Source organism: Gopherus flavomarginatus, chromosome 3 (assembly GCF_025201925.1).
Source record: "Gopherus flavomarginatus isolate rGopFla2 chromosome 3, rGopFla2.mat.asm, whole genome shotgun sequence".
Taxonomy (NCBI): domain Eukaryota; kingdom Metazoa; phylum Chordata; order Testudines; family Testudinidae; genus Gopherus; species Gopherus flavomarginatus.
The window spans coordinates 162,167,167-162,183,004 of NC_066619.1; the positions used below are offsets into that span (position 1 = coordinate 162,167,167).

The 15,838-nt window shown below is 44.6% G+C and overlaps 1 protein-coding gene across 4 annotated transcripts in view; it reads left to right on the forward strand.

Moving 5' to 3' along the window:
• The first annotated feature begins 10,037 nt into the window (after positions 1 to 10,037).
• Positions 10,038 to 15,838, forward strand: part of HERC3 (HECT and RLD domain containing E3 ubiquitin protein ligase 3) — a 112,886-nt gene continuing 107,085 nt past the window's right edge. For 2 of the 4 annotated variants that reach the window (XM_050943990.1, XM_050943992.1), the window contains exon 1: positions 10,043 to 10,394. The gene's annotated coding sequence lies outside the window, so the exon portion shown is untranslated. Of the gene's footprint in view, positions 10,395 to 15,838 lie in introns of all 4 variants that reach the window. The other 2 variants (XM_050943993.1, XM_050943994.1) reach the window with 2 other exon arrangements.

A 15,838-nucleotide genomic window follows, 5' to 3' on the forward strand; every position in this document is an offset into this window, starting at 1 on the left:
ACACTGATAACATTATGCAAGGTTGTAAACAGTGCAGACTATACTTCTGTATTCTTCTGTATAGTTTGTTTCTTGTAAAAAGCATATAAATATTGCATCTTTTTCACTGCCCGACAACAATGTTCATTGCTTACCCTGCGTACCATATGTTTGTTACACATTGTTGAATATGTCAATGGGCAGGTAGCTAAAGCAAGTTTCATGTGTAAGAAAGTGTTTTACTGGCCCTTTTGCCAAATGTGTTGAAATAAATGACGACAGTCTTTCATATTTACAGCTGACAGTGTTTTTCTTTGTTGTACAGCTGCCGGTGGACTGTTGTGTTTCCTTGAGTTTCTCTCTTCATAAAGCCCATTTTGAGAAGCGGTTACAATAGGAAGTGAAGGCTGAGCTGAGTGTTTAAGTCCATTAGGTGCAGCATAATTATGTTTCTGATCCAATTTCCTATTACATTAGTAAGCCAGGTCAAGGCCATTGCTGTGTGGTGAGATATTTGCTTTATACTCGTATATAGATCTAGGACAAACATTAGATACAGTATTCTTCACTTCCTGTCCTAAACTGTTCTGTGTTGCTGCTGTGTGCTGCACAGACCCTATGTTTTGCTCCAGAGGCAGCTGCATTTCAGTGATAAGTGAGGTGATTCCTGTATAAGTCTGGCCCCACACTCCCTTTCCTTCTGTCAGTGCAGAGGAAACTAAACTCTTGGATCTGAACAGGGTCACAGGGGGGAGCACCGGCTCTACCCATGGCTCCAGATTCCCACAGAAACTTCTCTGTGGGCCGGGCAGGCCTGGCTATTCTCTTTGGCATCTTGCTCCTTCCTCCTAAAACTGTAGGCCAAAGCAAAGCAAGTGCCATATGTTGTGATGCCTCCTCACACACGTACCCCCTACAGGAGTTTCAGAGAGGAGCAGCAGCTGAAGTCTCTGGCTCTGTCACTCCTAGAGGAGAGAGGTTGCCATCGTGTTGCAAAGGGTGAAGTGGAAGTGTGTGATGAAACAGGCAGCAGGACCCTGTGCCTCTTTTATACACTGCACTTTCTTTCATTGCAGTGAGGAGATTTAATTGGGATGAACATCCTGCAATATTGTATCCCCAAATCCTAACCGAGCTGGGACTCCCACTCAGCTTTCCTGCACGGCGGCTCAAAGCACCACCCCGGGCCAGCCTGCCGCTGATCTACTTGTTTCTTTCCTTTTATATTTTCTGATTCTACACTAGGGCTTGGAAATTCTGAGTGATTGTAAGTACTGTGCAACTATACGAAAGAGGTTTTCTGTTTGGATTTCACAGTAACCCAGTACAGATTAAATGATTATAGGTTTATCTGTAGCCTGCAGGAATTTCCTCCATCTTGTATGATGCAACTGGGCATGAGAGATAAAGCCTGGAGTAACTTGCAAGGCTATTTTTAATTCGTCCTCAAATAAGCCCTAATCTTATAAAAATAGACTCCCTCACAAGCAGTACTTTGGGCATCAAGTTGTGTCTACATTACAGCTCCTGAGTACATTACCAAAAACCCCCCCAAAACAATCCAGAGGAGCTAAACCTATTTTAAGACAGAGAGTCTGTGTAGGCCAGAGAAAGTGTATGAAACCCACATTAGAAAGTATTTTTTGAGACTCCTCTTCCTGTCTGAATGTCACACTTAAAGAAGCCCTAATGCTGTTTGCAGAGAAGAAGAGCTGGTTTTGTCAGGCATCCTTTTAGAGCAAAATCTCCTTGGAGTTTCTAGGTCAAGATAAGCCAAAGGGTGTGAGATGTGCTCTGTGAAAAGGGTTAGCCAGGGGTAGGGAATGGATGTTCTGGAGGAAAGGGCCACTGGATCACTTGCATACAGAACTACAGCTGTAGCACTGGTTGGCATAACCTCGGCCTTGCTCTGGAGATTCTGTACGGGATACAGGCATGACAGCCCGGGACTCTTGGTAAATGTCCTCCAAAAGGAGATAGCTAAACCATGGCAGGAATACAGGAAAAACACATAAGTGGGTTCGTTCCCTCCAGTGACAGAAACTTCTATGGTCACCTCAGGGTTATTACTCCCACACAAGCATGTTTATGGATGGTGGGTGAATAATGTCTGGCTTGTCAGATGGCATCTTATCCCATTAGATCAAGAGTTCTGCCTTCAGTCTATTCCCAACCCCCAACTCTGGGTCATTCTTACTTTGAGTCACTTGCTGGCTGACAGACAGATTCCTCCAGGGACTAGAGACATCAGCGCATGTCTGCCAAGGACCATCTACTAGAACTATAATAGAAGTTTTTAATCTGCCTTCATTCCAGGTCTAGAACCTTTCTGTTCCAACATTAATATAAGGCTTGCTTTATTTCTTCTGAGACAATGCAGGGACAATATGGATGAGAAAAGACCTGTGTACTTATGTGCTAAAATACTGTTAAGGGGAAATAATTCCCAGGATTAGAAACTAAATAAAGAAATACAAATTTTTAAAAACAAAGACAGACAGTAAGCCACCAGACACAAGAAATATTAATCTTAACAAGAGAGGACAGAGACTGCAGTAGGAAATGTAGGGGCCCAAATTCTCTGCTGCACTGAGTTTCTGTGTGGCACAGCAGAGGGCGGCAGCTCCTTGAATCTCAGGGTAGATCTGAACCCATGGTTGGTTAGAGCAGCACCTAGGCTGCTCTGACTTATGCCAGCTGACTGCAGCAGCTGGAGCTCAATGCACTCTTGTACATCCGGGCCCCCTCACAAATCTTTCTCCCCCATTCTGCAGGAATTCTCAGCTAGCCAGATCTGGCTGCTTCCTGGCCTTTTGTGTACCACCAGAGAAAAATCAAAGGGACCAGAATGCACGAGAGAATCTGCCCTCTAATATATACCAGTTAACGAATGTTGGTGCTCTGATGTTTCTGTAAAAAGCTAGTAGAAGATGGGATGAAAATTACAAGCAAGGAGGAAAGCAGGCAAGAAATCTGTGAACTGACTAATCTGAGACAAACCAATAAAATGTAAAAATACATGACACACACACTGCACCAGTAGGGATGACGTAGCTGTCAATCTATCAAGCATCCAATCACGCTGCCTAAGCACTGGTACAAAATGAAGGATCAAATTGATTTAACTACAGAAGACGCTGCTGTTGTGCTGAACTACTCTTACCTAGTTGGATGGATTTTTTAAATTTGTCTGAAGTTTTCCTTTTCTGCCTGTGAAATGGCTCATACGTTCTTCAGTCCTCCATTGCGGCAAAGCTCATGCAAAGAGATGGGAATTATGCGGTGATCAGAACATACACAGTATTTCTAACCCCAAATATTCAAGGAGAATGAGTCAGCTCCCTACACCCAACAAAATAATGATTGTCTTATAAATTATGAGCTTTTAAAGTAAAAACATACAGTTTGGATAATTTTTTCTTTATCTTCAGGTTTTGAGTCTTTAGGGTGCACTCAGGTCACATTCTCAAGCTTTTCTCAGAAGCCCCAGTGCTAGAGAAACCTGCTCTTTAGAAAAGGAAGCTGGGAGTCTCATGTCTTCAGTAGCTCGGGCTTTTGTTAGCTTGGGATTGTTCTGATCTCTAGGGCTTGGCTACACTGGCGCTTTACAGCGCTGCAACTTTCCCGCTCAGGGGTGTGAAAAAACACCCCCCTCCCCCGAGCGCTGCAAGATACAGCGCTGTAAAGCCTCAGTGTAATCAGTGCCGCAGCGCTGGGAGCACGGCTCCCAGCGCTGCAAGCTACACCCGTAGAGGATGTGGTCTACGTGCAGCGCTAGGAGAGCTCTCTCCCAGCGCTGGTGCTGTGACCACACTCACACTTAAGTTTCAAGTGTAGCCATACCCCCAAGTCAGTTCCCTAGTGCAGAGTCCTCTGTTGAAAAGCTCTACCCCCTGCAAGCTGCACTAATGATTACAGCTGTGTCAATGGTTCCTGGCAAGGTCTCAGAATGCCCTAGGCTCCTTTTGGATTGGTTTTCTGCTTGATTTTTGGGGAGTACAAACATACATTGTTTTGGGAATTATTTTAATATTACCTTTAAGTGATAGTACACGAACGCTGGCACCTTTTCTCTTACTGCTGCATACTGAGAAAGCTGATCATCTGGCTAACCAGCACCTCTGTGCAATTGGCACTAAACACTGAATTTAAAACAGGGCTGTTCCTCTTCCCTTCCCTCCCTTTTTTGGTCACTTGGCTTCTCAGATTGTAAACTTTTCAAGGCAGGGATTATGTTTTCATATTAAATGGACAGTAGCTAGCACTAGCAAGTAGCAGCAATGAGAATCATGATAATTGTTTGGCTACTAATAACATGCTTAACTTTGCATGCTGGAATTCAGGCCAGATCCTAAGCTGGTGTAAATCAACAGTTAATAGTGCTACACTGATTTACTCCAGCTGAGATCTGCTAATCAAATATCATGCTTCTGGGTGCAAACTGATCATCACAGTAGTCAGGAAGGAACTTACTCCAGATACAGCATTGAATGATTACCCAGATAGCTATCAAGCTACCTGGAAGAGCATTTTGGTTAGGTTTGTGTGTATGTTTACTTTGCTTTGGCCTGCCTCTAAAGAATTAGGCATTAGCTACTGTTGAAGGAGAGACAGAAGATTTAATGACTTGATGAGGTATGACATCTCCTATGTTGCTAAGTAATAATGACCAATCACAGACCAATGCTATATCTGCATGAAAATACAGCCTGCAACTATGAATTCCTGGGTCAAGAGATATGATACTCTACATCACCATGGAGACAACATGAGCTGAAAGGTAAAAAACAGAAACCTGTAACATTCCACAAACTATGGAAGGTCAGATTCTTAACTGGGCCTAACAAACCATGGGAGCAGAGGGAAGAGCACAAAAAATGTTTGTGGCTCTGCGTTGCTGGGGCAGGATCTGCCCTGGCCAAGTCCCTAATGTGGTTTAGAGCAGCCCTGGACAATTATTTTCCACCAGTTCCTTTCAAAAACCTCATTCCCTCAAAACATGAACAGTACCTGCTTGCCTCCTGAAAACAGAAGTCTCCAACAGCTCTCCCATAACAATCCTTAATGGACAGAAATCACATCTGATTGTCCACTTGTGCGGACAACTGTGGTTGTTTGCACCACAGTGAGGTCATCCCTGGATCAGCTATTACTCAAGCTGGTATCCTGTATGGTAGGAGAAAGATGGTCTGGCCAAAAGTACCCAGGCTCTGGAGTATCTGTAATCATACTCTCACATACAGTCGGTCTCTTTCCCCTCCAGGCTGGAAAATAGGTGTCCAGACTTTAATTGACTCACATGGATAAGAACATAGTGAGCTGAAATGGTATTTAAAGAGAACTGTAGTCTAGGGCTTGGAGCTTTTGAATGGAAGCTAAAAACAGCAGCATTTGAAACATGGAGCTGCCATAGGTTCACCATATGCCTCTGAGTCAGTTTGCATCTTGAGAAACTGGTAGCCAGTTGAAATGAAGCCTCTTAGAGATCTCCCTATGCATCCGAAGAAGTGAGCTGTAGCTCATGAAAGCTCGTGCTGAAATAAATTTGTTAGTCTCTAAGGTGCCACAAGTACTCCTGTTCTTTTTGGGGATACAGACTAACACGGCTGCTACTCTGAAACCTATCTTTAATGGCTGTCCCACTGCTGAAGGAGCATATTTCCTCTATAATAATTCCTATTTCACAGAGGGGTTTAGAGGGTTATTTTACTACCTATTTGTGAAGAGTTTTGAAGAGGAGTAGTGCTATTCAGATGCATAAGTAGTAGTGTAATCACCAGATAAGTCACAGTTAAAAATTCATACCATGCACAAATATGGAAGAAGTGCCAACACTGGAATCTGAAACACACACTGAAGATAGATACCTAATTACCTATTGGAAGGAGCTTTACAGAATAGATGAATGCTGCTACCTCATCACCTTTCTTGAGCCTAAATTGCATTTGGAACATTAACCCCACCTTGGGATGTGTTTAGCCAATATCAATTTCCCCCTTTTCAGTTGTGGATTCAACTCCAGACCTCTTAAAAACAGGCCAAGGTAACTAGCTTCTCTTGGCCAGCATTCCATCTGCAGAGCTAGTTGGCTGCAGTGAGGAATGCATTGTCTTAAACTGATAGTTGTGTAAAGAATCCCTACCCTCAGCTTAGGGTGACCAGACAACAAGTGTGAAAAATCAGGACCAGGGGTAGGGGGGTAATAGGTGTCTATATAAGACAAAGTCCCAAATATTGGGACTGTCCCTATAAAATCGGGCCATCTGGTCACCTTACCTCAGCTTGTCTGAAAACCAGGCTGTCTAAAAAGAATTGCATACTTACATTTAAAAGCATCACTGTAACGTTTTAATCGTTCATGTTCATAATAGCTGCATGATCTCTTCAGAAGTGAGATCGTCAGAAAGCTCTGCTAATTATATTTCCTAGGTAGAGGAACACCCACAGCTTGCTGAAGACAATAATCCCTGAGTCAAGGTCTGGTTCCTCTGTAATGACCAGCATTGCTGGAATCCAATATATGTAGATTGATTTGTTCAGAATTACATGTGGAAATATAAAAATGAATCAGACGTACTGCTCTTCAATCAAGTGAGGCTATAGTAAACTATTAAAAACCATATTGTTAATGGTATTTAGGCACCTAATATACAGATAGGTGCCTAGTGGGATTTTAAAAATGCCTAGGACCCTAATGCCTATTGTTTTTTCATCTTTTGGTGCCTAAATACCTTTGAAAATAACTAAAACACTACAAAGGTGAGTGTAGACCAGGCCTGGATTTTGTGCTGTAGAAAATGTATACACATGCCGTAATATCTCGTTGAGTAATTGCATCGGAATGCCAAAGAGAAGGTGAGTGAGTCAACACTCATCAACCTGTCATATACAGACTGAAAAACCAGATGAAGAAAGTTGGCAGCACATGGAAACCTGAGCTCAGGATGCAAGAAATATATGAACATAACAGTAAAAAGAGGAGCAGTGGGAAGAGAGATTATTTTAGTTGTTATTGGTACTGCAATAGCTTGGAAGGATCTTCAACTTGAAACCTAGCCCATTAAAAACATACTTTAAAAATAGTTTCAGGTGTTACATTTGCCTTGAGTTCCTCTCACAAATGTTGTGGGTTTATAATCACATTTTCCTATACTTTTCATGGTTTCTTTCTCCTCTTATAGTTACATCAAAGACCCATGCAAACAGAGGAAACTAACAGTATACAGGAGAAACACACAGAAATTGACTAAACACAAAGTTCTTCCAAATCACAAACTCAACAAAGCAATAAATAAATAAAAAGAGAAATATATTTTTCCTCTAATCCCTTATTTATAGTAATCTAGAGGCAACTTGTAATAACAGTACATGAAACATTTTCAGTCAGCAGTGTAATTTGTAAATTGATGGTATTCTTTTAAGCAAAATAAGTGTGCTAAATGCAACACACAAGAGTGGATTGAACTCCATCAGTACAGAACCCTGGACACTGTAGGGGAAAGAGAGACTGTAATGTAATTACCCACTGAAATGCAATTACCCTTTGGGAAGAACGCAGCAGCTTTTAGACAGCCCAAAGCAATATTGCACAACCATTTAAAATCAGAAAATGAGTCCTCATTAGTTATAGCTGTGTACTCACTTGCACCTCCTTCCCCCTCCCCAAATTTACAATTTGGCTGAAACATGGTAAAAAAAATCTGAGCCTCAGGGCAAATATTTTTTACCAAATGTCTCCAAAGACTCCAAAAATTATAAGATAAAAAAGGGGAATAATCACTTTGACATGATATTGTTATAAAAGAAGTGATGTTTCATGCTCATACAACTAAAAATAATATTTGGACAGAAACAGAGAAAAGATGAACCTCACTTGAATAAAATATTTTTATTTATGGATAAAGGCCACAATTATGCAAAAATGTATGCACATGCTTAACTCTGCACATCTCAGTAATCTCATTGCTTTAAATACAACTACTGATGTGCTTAAAGTTAAACATTAGCTGTATGCAGGATTGGGTGTGATTGCTAACAGGGTGACATTTTCAAACACACTCAGCTTTGAAGTCAGTGGGAGTTTTACTACTGATTATCCCCAGAGAGCACAAAAGACAGGGACTGCTGGTTAGAATGTAAGAATGGCCATATTGGGTCAGACTAAACGTCCATCTAGTCCAGTATCCTGTCTTCCAATAGTGGCCAATGCCAGGTGCCCCAGAGGGAACGAACAGAACAGAGACAATCATCAGGTGATCCCTCTCCTGTCACCCATTCCCAGCTTCTGGCAAACAGAGGTTAGGGACACCATCCCTGCCTGTCCTGGCTACTAGATGTTGATGGACCTAGCCTCCATGAATTTATCTAGTTCTTTATGAAACCTGTTATAGTCTTGGCCTTCACAACATCCTCTGGCAAGGAGTTCCACAGGTTGACTGTGCGTTCTGTGAAGAAATACTTCGTTTGTTTTAAACCTGCTGTCTATTAATTTCTTGTGTTATGAGGAGTCAATAAATAACAAATAACACTTCCTTATTTACTTTCTGCACACCAGTCATGATTTTATAGACCTCTATCATATCCCCCCTTAGTCGTCTCTTTTCCAAGCTGAAAAGTCCCAGCTGTTCCATACCCCTAATAATTTTTGTTGTCCTTTTCTGAACCTTTTCCAATTCTATCATATCATCCCCTTCTTGAGATCCTGCACAAAATCCCACCACCTGAGTTCCATGGGGATCTGCCAGATTTATGGGGGAAGGAGGGGTGGAGTCACTCTGTCTTTCAAGTCTTTCTCAGCAGAGGGGACGTAAGCAGCAGAGCTCCATGCCAGAATTATTGCTGCTTCAAACAAATGCCCAGGGTTGGGTGGCCTCTACATCCTCACTCACTCCCCTTCTATCTGCAGTAAACTCCTTGAGATGAAATGGGTGGACATTTCTTGTCCCTCCGGTTTCTCTTGGGGTGCACACCAGGACAATTTTGCCCTGGCAGCAGCAGGTAAATTTAAAGATCAAGATCTTCCCCAGTGCATTTGTAAAAATGCCTCCTTCGAGAGCTCATGAAAACCTGCCTGTCACAATCACAAATTTTACTTTCAAGAAATTAAAAGCTGTATGCAGTGTGTTGTACAAGGCATTGCCTGCCTGTGCCATACCCTCAACACTTGCGCACGGGGGTGGACAGTCCCCATGTTAGCCAAGCTATATGAAATCAGTGCAACCTCTGGTTAAAACAAGAAAACAGTTGTGATTATTATGCAAATAATGAGGCTGCCAAGTCTGATTCACGGCCTGTGATCCTTACACATCATCATGATCCTTTGCAAAAATACCAAACTGACTGGTTCCGTGGGGCATCCTAATTCAGCGAACTCGTTTTTTGTCACGTAGTGCAGTTACCCAACTCTCTTTCTTGAATAGGGGCTCAGGGAGCACTCTGAGGTAGGGGCTTCACCCTGCGAGTCACGCACAGTGAGCACGCTGAGGCAGGAGCTCATTCAGTGAGCACTTTGAGGTAGGGTCCTGTGGGAAAAACCAGGAACAGCTCTGGGTGACTCGAAAGTTTGTCTCTCTCACCAGCAGTTGTTGGTCCACTAAAATATATTACCTCACTCTGTCTCGCTAATATCCTGGGACCAACACAGCCACAACTACAGTGCCTAGTGCATGATTGTTTAATTACTGATGGTATCATAATGCATGTGCAGAAGGAGGGTGAATTTAGGTTGCACAGGCAACTGTAATGCTGGCCTTTCCCAACTGTAGAGTGCTTGACTTTGTAACTTTAGTCTTTTAACATATTTAATGGAAAAGATATATTTATCACCATTTCTCACTTTGTCCCTGCGACATCAGCTCTATACATGCAGTCTCTCTCTCACTCTCCTGAGTGAACCCCAAACACTCTCATTTTGAAACCAGAACGCTGGCTGTCCTCCTGGCATTTTATTTCACCCATTTAAAAGCCTAGGAGGAGATGCTGGAGCTCAGACCGTTTTCTATGTACCTCCTCCCCACTTGCATGTGGAGCAGCCGCCTACGAACATCGTCCCGCAGCCAGTGCTACCGATGTCACTACCTACCCCGTGCACAACCCAGCTCTGCCAGGCTGAACAAATCGCTGTGCACCCCCGTCCTCCTCCTCTCCTACCAAGCCAGGCCTTGGCCCCACCCTTCCAGATCCCTACTAGGACATGGCGATTGGTGCAGGTTGGAGAGTTTCTGGGGCTCCCATTGGACTTCGCACCGTGTCAGTCACGGATGTCGCCTGGCTGCTTCCTTGCTAGGGCTCGGGGGAAACTTCCTTATTGTTGTTACTGTGAGTGACTCGCAGGGCGAAGCCCCGGCCCGAGCCAGAGGTGCAGCCGCAGCTGGACGGAACGCGGGGAGCAGCTGCAGCCGCCGCCGCCGCAGGAGGTGAGTAGCGCTCGCTCGCTAGCTCGCTGCAGCCGGGCAGCCCTCCGCGGCTGTGACCCCAGCTAGCTGCGGATTTCAGATCCCCCTGGCAGGCATTTTTGCCATGGGCTAGGGGGAAGGCAGAGCCGCCGCGCTCAGCTTTCCGGGGGGTGGGCAGTGGTGTGAAGCTGTAAGCAAGTCAGCCCCTGTAAGCCCTTTCCTCCAAGCCTGCTCTCCGCCCCGGGGGTTTCCTGTGTCGACAGTGGATGTGGCTGCTGGGAGGGAGATAGGGAGATTATTGCTGGCTTTTATTAGCCAGAGATACAAGCAGGTTTGCGTGACTTTACCCCTCCCCCTTTCACGTTTCTGTGCTCAAAGTGACAAGGGCCAGGAAAAAATACCCTTGCACAGCCCAGCCATACTGAACTGTGTGAAGACTAAACCAGCTCACTTTTCAGTGAGCCCACAGGGATTTGTGAGCTATGCACTCAGCTGCCGAGGAGAGCGAGCAAAGATCATAACGCTTGTAATCCATGGTAGGCGGCTTCTTGCAAGCTGCTCTTTCTCTTCCCTGCAGCCTCCCAAGGTTAGCAGCATTAGCATCCAGGCTTTTCCTGGGAGATGGTGGCTGTGCATGTAAAGGACTTGTCTGGGTGGTGTGAGGTTTTCATGGCTCTCCGGGAATTGTGGTTTTTCTCACAACTCAGCTGATACACACTGCAAAGTGACCATTTTTATTAGCGAAGCAGCGGCAGAATTTGTCAAGATCCAAATGATCTACCCTGGATTTTATTTAGAGTAGATCTTACTTATTTACCGTGTGTCTGATACCTGCAGGAATGTATGTAGAGGGATGTTGCTTAGTTAAGTCTTTATCCTTTTACCCATTTCAGCATCTTATTCTCTCCCTGGCTGGCTCTCTGTAGGGGGCAGAGACCAATTCTTAGTTTCATTTTGGCCTGATATTTTCAGAGATGCTAAGCAACCCCGACTCAGTCAGCCTCAGGAGCTCAGCGGCAGCATCTTTGAAAAGCAGACCACGTGTTCCACCAGAGCATGAGGCTTATATACCTTTGTGTGTGTGAGAGTGTGTGTGCAAGCCTCATTCCCGAACTCCCCCTGGGCTCTGAGGATAATGAGGTCAAAGATAAACTGGCTTATGCTAATAGTGAGTGGGTCTGCGTGGTGACTTAAATATTTGGGCCTCCTTTAGGAATTACAGTATAGTAGAGTGAAGTTAATACACTAGCCTACCTGTACATTGATAGAGAAGTGGCTTTTAATAAGAGGGTTTTTATATGCGGTTGCAAAAGTCTCAGGAACTACAAAGGTGGGTCCTGGGGTGTAACTCTACAAAGGAGTATACTGTACTTCTGCGCACCTCTGTGCCATGTGTCTGCATATATGCAAATAATTTAAATTGTAGTAGATGAAAAATTCATGCATCTAGACAATCTTAAATCACTATTAGCAGTTTAATGGCCTGTACAGTACCATTAAAGATACTCTAGAAAATTGCACAGGCAAGGATCCTGCAAGTGATTTTCATGCATGTATAATTTTAGTCATGTGAGTAGTACCACTGACTTCAATAGGACTACTCTCCTGAGTAAAGCTATGTGTTTGGCAAGATTGGGTCCTAATTTGATGCCCATTTGCATATGATTTATTTTTAAGAACAAAAATTGGCTTCCATCCAGCATAAGGCATGGCAGATGTCCCAGAAAAATGGATTCTCAGAGTCTTTTAAATGCATTGTAGGTAATTTATTTGTGGCCGTGTCCCCCAAACAAAGGAGCACCTTCATTCACCCTCTAAAAGTCTAAAGCATATAGCTAGTGCATTCTCTCTGGGGTTCTAAATGACTAAAATAATCAGCTGAACTAGCATTTTGCTCTCTAAAGCATTCTCCCCGTCCTGGTGATCACAATATTTAGGGTTTGTGTACACTACAAAATTAGGTCAAGGAATCCACACTACCTTCCTGCCAGTGGTGTGTGTCCTCACCAGGAGCATTTGCACTGACTGAAGTGGGGCATTGATAGCCAGAGTGTGGCGCACTGGCAGCTGCATGGGGCTCACAGCTGGAGTCCTCCTACTGCGGGCTGACAGCCAGAGCCAGAGAGAAAATGTGAAATAATAGCAGCAGTGAAACTGACAAGAATGTCAATTTCACTACTGGTAGGCTCCCTGCTGTGCAATTGCGCCCCCTGTGGGGCTCATAGATCTCCGCACCCTGTGTGTGTGTAGGGAAGGCGCTCCCTGGCTCACAGCTTCAGTTGTAAGTCAGGGGGTGGGTTCACAGCTTGGGTTGTCAGCTCTGGGTGGGAAGAGGTGGGAGCTCTGCTGTGAGCCCCGCATGGTGATGTAAGTAATGCAATGTCTACACACAGACACTGTGTCACCCTAACTGCATTGACCTAAGCACTACGCCTCTCGTGGAGGTGGGGTTATTAAGTCGATGTAGTGGGCGACTTACTTTGGCTGGAGTGCCATTGTAGTGTAGACACTTACAGAGTTAGGTTGACAAAACTGTAGTGTAGACCAGGGCTAAATCTTGTACCCAATCTCTTGAACGCTAGGTATCTGAGTATGACTAGTCAGTAAAACACCCCCAGGGAAACTGATTCCCTTTGGCAATCTCACACTACTGAGAATAAGTGCTGTGGCCAGAATGCCTTGTGTTATTGTATGTTGATTCCCGCCCCGCCCCCCTCCCCAGCAATCCAGTCTTTACATGGTGTAAAGTGGGGGGGGCACTCTGGCTCCAGCAGACTCATGAGCACCCATGCATGTGAAATTTCAAATGGTGTGTGTCACTGTCTTTCAGTTTTGGGGATCCCAGTTTTGTTGCATTCAGGCCATGTCTGTGCTACCACTTATGCCACTCATGGGTGTGAAAAAAAACACGAGTGTCTCCCGCTGACGTAGCTACCACTGCTCGTGGAGGTGGTTTTACTATGTCGACGGGAGAGCTCTCTCTCGCTGATGTAGTGCAGCTACACGAATCATCTTACAGCGGTGCAGCTACATTAGTACAGCTGTGCCTCTGTAGGCTCACTAGTGGAGACATGCTCTCAGACTAATAGATAAGGGCATCATCCTGGAGGGTGCTAAGTGCTGGGGAGGAGTTCTGAGCATCCTCCACTTTCATTAAAGAACGGGAATTGAGGGTGCTCAGTGTCTTTTAAGAAGCATTTGGTACATTGCAGGATCATGTCCAGGCATCATGTGGTGTATGCTATCTCCAAGAAATGAGATGAGACAGAAATTGATGATGCCGATATTTTCAAGATGTTCCCATGTAACTGAAATGATCACGCTGTTATCATCTTGACCCTCCCCTTGTGCCTGCTTATGATCCTCACTTGTGTTGAAATTAGATTGTGCTCCTTGGGGCCAAGGGCATGTGTCTGCCTTTGAAAATGACAGAGCTAACTCAGAGAGAACTCCACTGGAATGTTACTGCAGGTCTCAGGCCAAGAGCAACAAGTAAATGAGCCGTCCCTGGGTTGGCCTCCCAGGCAGACACCTCGGAAAGCCCCCTTAGCTATTCTGTTGATGCTGAGGCTTGTGATTATGTAGGTGTCAGAAGCTGTCTGAGGGCTCAGTGAGACTTCACTTAAAAGTGTGTCAATGCTCCTAACCTGATCAGCTGGCAGGGGTTGTCAGTGGAAAAAATGTGAAGCAGTTCCTCTGTCTCACCCCGCCCATCCTCCAGAGACTGAAAATCCTCCTGGTGTGGCAAGCAAAAGAAATTGGAATTGGGTGTTGTACCTGGAGCTCCTTCAGGCTAGGGCAAAGGTGGTCCCAAGGTGATCATCTGACCCATTCACTCACCCACCACTTCTTCACATTGCCAAAGACTCGCATCCCAGAATTTTAAGAAGTCAACTGGATTTTTATTTCCATAGTCCAGTGATTTCAACTTTATTTTCAGTATCAGTTTCCTCTTTCAGCCCTGTTAACCCCATAAATAAGTGTCTGTGTAGTGGCACCGTGCTTCTGGGATATAGTCACATTCTTTTTTTCCCTTTATGTACTAGATCAGGGGTAGGCAACCTATGGCACGAGTGCTGAAGGCGGCAGATGAGCTGATTTTCAGTGGCACTCACACTGCTCGGGTCCTGGCCACCAATCTGGGGTGGCTGTGCATTTTCATTCAATTTTAAATGAAGCTTTTTAAACATTTTAAAAACCATATTTGCTTTACATACAACAATAGTTTAGTTATAGATTATAGACTTATAGAAATAGACCTTTACAAACGTTAAAATGTATTACTGGCACGCGAAACCTTAAATTAGCATGAATAAATGAAGACTCGGCACACCACTTCTGAAAGGTTGCCGACCCTTGTACCAGATGTTAAAAGGGACAATGTCCTCACCAGGGCTATGAAATAGGGATTGGGAAGATTGTTGTTTAAATTGTCCCATGTGCTGAGGATACTTTGCTTGTACAACAGAAGTGAAGATGCCGTGCATTCTGTCACACATGGAACGGTTCTTGTAAGACTCCCACTTTTTTGCTGCCTGTCTTGATTTAGCTCAAACACTGAGGTGTAGCAAAACGAGGGTCTCTGGGACAAGAATTATTTCCGTTAGGAGAAAAAACATTGGACTAGGGGCTTAGCGAAGGGACCGTTTGGTAAATTCTGTAATTATTGGGGCAGTGTCAGTAGAAGAAGCACATTAGTTACCGCTGCAGTCCAGTGAATAACAATGAAGGAGAAGTTTATTTGATTGTGCTCCACCAATTGGCAGCCATCAGTGTTTCTGGAGTGCTCAGCACTGAGCGTTGTTTGTTGTGAGTACCGTGCCATGTTTACTTTCACTCACTTTCCCAGAGTGGTGTGGTTATAGCAATAGCTTTTGCTTCTAGTTTTTGAGGTTGGTTGGAACAATAAGTTCCTATAATCACATGAGGAGGCTGTTAGATGCCATGCTGATAAAAAGAGCTACCTCTGTTTGTTAGATGCAGAGTTGTGTAGGACAAAAAGGTGTTAGTGTCCTGTGACTACCGGGGTGGTAATGGGCCACTTCGTCTTAAGTGGTTCCTTAGAATACGTATTAACTACTTTTGCTAAACCAGGGGTGGGCAAACTTTTTGGCCTGAGGGCCACATCTGGGTATGGAAATTGTATGGTGGGCCATGAATGCTTATGAAATTGGGGGCTGGGGTGCAGGAGGGGGTGAGAGTTCTGGCTGGGGGTGCGGGCTTTGGTGGTGGGGCCAGAAATGGGGAGTTCAGGGTGCAGGAAGGGGCTCCGGGCTGGGTTAGAGGGTTGGAGTGCAGGGGCTCCGGCTAGGGTCCATCTAGCCCAGTATCCTGTCTTCCCACAGTGGCCAATGCCAGGTACCCCAGAGGGAATGAACAGAACAGGGGATGGATCACTTGATAATTTCCCTATCGTCCATCTCAGCATCTGGCAGTCAGAGGCTTATTACCAGGCGTGTTGTATG